The sequence below is a fragment of the Ambystoma mexicanum genome, chromosome 6q (assembly GCF_040938575.1).
Source record: "Ambystoma mexicanum isolate Mex_15411 chromosome 6q, UKY_AmexF1_1, whole genome shotgun sequence".
NCBI lineage: Eukaryota > Metazoa > Chordata > Amphibia > Caudata > Ambystomatidae > Ambystoma > Ambystoma mexicanum.
The window spans coordinates 1,390,903,766-1,390,907,577 of NC_090937.1; positions in this window are offsets into that span (position 1 = coordinate 1,390,903,766).

The following is a 3,812-nucleotide window of genomic DNA, read 5'->3' on the forward strand; positions in this document are numbered from 1 at the left end:
ACGAGAGCAGGTAAGTACACCAAGGGTGGATATAGAGAAATTGACAGGAGATCTAGAATCCAGACTCTCTATAGCCAAAGACGAGCTCTCGAGAATAAAAAAGTATATGTGAGCGGACTGCAATCAATGCTGCTAGATCAGAGCCTGCATCAGGAGCGCAGAGTGAGAATAGGACATTTGGAGAAGGATGGAAAAAAGGAGAGATACTGTTTAGGATAGAAGAAGAACCAACACGGATAATTGAACTAGGGGGAAGAGAGGGGTGTAGTGGTGATGAGGTAAGGACGACAGGAGGCAGAGAGGAGCTATTGTGTGATATAGGGGATGACTTAGAAGAAGGTGAAAGGCTAAGTGTGGCAATGGGTGGGGGAAGCGAGGAGTTGGATGGCACATGCTCAATGAGAACGATGGACGAGGAGTGGACAGGGCGACTAAGGAACAGGTTGGGAAAAATGGCGCCATTAGGAAAATCAGGAGTAAAGGTGAGTGCAGATACAACGACAAAGGGGAGGTTACAACTCCCATTAATACATAGAGGAGGAGGGAGGCCGAATTACATACCCTGGGCTCAGATGGATAAGGGCAATTTGTTAAAATTATTGCCCCCGCTATCAGGAGGGGCAAGCAAGTGGATATATGCCTTTGAGAAACACACAGCCGGGGTACCTCTAGCAATAGGCGACGTGAAGAGTTTGCTAGTATCAGCAGTTTGGGATCAAGCTGACAGAGTATGGGTGAAAGCTGGCTTCCCGGGAGTAACGTTAGACTGCGATCGTCATGATGGTGCCTCTTTCAATACAGTACGTGCCAGGGTGTGGGATGCCTTGCGGGAAACGTTTCCAGATACCCCAGATTTACAGTCAGTAATGCAATGTACAATGAATGACGGGGAAGATGCTATGGATTACATTTTTCGAGTCCAAGAGATGTGGAGAGCCGAAACGGGCACGCCCTGGTATCAATCAACATCATTATTCTACTTTATAATAAAGAGGGGACTCCCAAAAGAGGTGCAAAAAGCACTCGACAAAATAGCAGGTATTGAAGCAAAAGGTTGGCCCGAAATTCAGAGCATAATAGTTCACCACTGCAAACGAATAAAAGAAAGGGAAAAGGAGGTGGCGCAGAGAAGATTGGCAGACGAAGCGAAACTAGTACAGACAAAGCTGGTGAAGGTCGCCGCAGCAGTAGCCGCGCTCCCACACAGCAGGGAGGGAGATGATGAGGAGGAGGGGCTGGTAGCAATACAAGGGAGGATGGCAACGAATTGGACATGAGCAGGGCAGAGGCAGTGGAACGAGCAGGAGCAGAGTGGAGGTCCGCAGTGGCAAGAGTGGGCCCCTCGAGGGGGACGAGGTGGGTACAGGGGTTGAAGAGGGGGTGGACAAGGGTATGGGGGAATGGGAGGAAACGGATGGCAGGGTCCCAGGGGTGCACAAGGAAGTTGTTGGAACTGCGGGAGGTGGGGGCACTTTTCCAGAGAGTGCAGGAGTAGACAAAACAACGGGTTTCCAGAGGTAGAACACTATGGCCATCCTCATCCGGGGAGCCCATATGGTCTCCCAATGGGACAACAACAAAGGGACCCAGGGCAGGGTTACCCTGAGCAACGGCAGGGACACCAATACAGAACACAGAATCACCCACAGAACAATGACACTATGCACTACACCCCAGGCAACCTTTTCGCGACAACAGCAAATGGAGCCCCAGCACCAGCCCCCTATAGTGGGGTATCAGTAGTTTCAGGGAGCGTGTTCAACCAGGAGGGGGAAATGAGACACCCCGCATAGGACAGCCCACAGAGAACACTTGCGTGTCCTGTCCTATCTACCACCTACGATGCAGCAGAGGAACCATTGGTAGGGGCACAGATAGGAGACAAGCAGTTCATATTCATGGTGGATTCGGGAGCGGAGAAATCATGCATTAGGGAGGGCCGGTTTCTGTTATCTAACCTGATGTTAGAGACGCAGGGGTTCTCTGGGGCTGTAATTGAAGTTCCTTATACAGAAGCTTTGGATGTGACAGTGGGAGGTAAAACTGTAAAAACACCCTTACTGTATTACGAACAATCGCCAATAAACTTGCTAGGGAGGGACCTTCTTAGCAAGCTTAACATGACAATATCATTCACAGAAAGAGGAATAGTGTGTTCAACAACAGGAATATGCCAATTACGTGTAATGCTGGTAGTACAGCTCAAACAACTGCTCCAGAAATACGTGGCCTGCCAGTGGATGAAAGAATGTTTATTGAAAACACTGGCCCAAGTAGTTCCTGAGCTAAAAAAGCTGGATTGGAGAATACCCACGGAATTCATCTTCCGCCCAATAGTGCGTCCAGACATAGTACTCGGGTCAGTGGTATCATTAGACTTGCATGCGGTACAGGTGTCAGCGAAAAGGATTGCTGTAATTGGGATGGACATAGACGGGTGTGAATGGCGCACAGTACTGTGCATAAATGCTAACATTGCCCTGTGAGACTTATCTGATGAGGATATTTTCTCTGATTCAGACAATGATGGTAAAATAATAATGGAAATAGCAATGCCCTGTGACATTTTGATTCAGGCGAGGCAAATTCCTGTTCAGTTGATGGCAGTAGTGGGAACACCACCGTCATTCTTTGACGGTGACATGCGACTGGTGCCAGACAATTTGAGGACAACAGGCCCCCATGATGTGGGGTTGTTGCATGGAGTGACGCCAGTGGTCATAAACTCAAACAAGGGGCAATCCTGCCCCGAGTAAAGCAATATCCATTGTCCCGTGAAGCGGAGGAAGGGATAAAAGAGACCATAAATGCATTATTAGCTCAGGGAATAATAGTGCCTTCAAACTCACCATGCAACACCTGTATCTACCCGATTAAAAAAGCAAAGGGAGGGGCTTGGAGGATGATCCAGGATTTACGCCCCTTAAATGACGTCATACAGAAAGAGTTCCCTTTGGTCCCGAACCCTGCTTCAATATTATGCAGTATCCCAAAAACGGCATCACATTTTACAGTGGTCGATTTGGAAAACACATTCTTCTCCATCCCCTTGGCTGAAGAAAGCAGATACCTGACGGCATTCACCTTAGGGGGAAAGAGATACGAACATTGCAGATTACCACAGGGATAAAGGGATAAAGTCTGCAACACACGAGGAAAATACCTTTGTGAGCACATGCAAGGCCATTCCCCCTTCCTCCCAGTGGAGCTAGCCAGACGAAAAAGCAGAGGCCTGTGCTGCCCTGCTCCACCTCCCCCAACTCGGCTGGAGCCGCTTCAAGCATTCACATTCCCCCGCAGCACCCAAGGCCACGGCTTGCCACCTGAATTATTTACAACCCAGCAGTAAACCCTGGCCTTAAAACACAGATCCAAAGGCGCCCTTTCTTAGGCTCCACGACCCACCGGCTCACCTTAAGTTAATGGCCCCTGTAAAATTAGGACACCCAATATGATGGCAACATTACAGGAACACATCCATAATGACTTCTAACAAGACATGATAACACGGACCACCTGTCCCATGCCCCGAGACCCAACCCCACGACCTCTGATACCCGGTCAACAGGACGATGGTAACCATGTATTGATGAATCGCCAACAGACCCCACTCTAGGTGCATTCCTCCTGTGTTGCGTTAACCTGTAGAATAACCTATTTGAAGATTTACCAGGGAAGATAATAATGCAATGTTGAATGACTGCGGTGTGCGTGGCCCTAGGACAGAAAGTCAGCAAAGACATTCATCTCTGACACTGATCACGGTTGGCACAACAACACCACCCGGATGAGCCCAGCTGACCTGCCAGGCC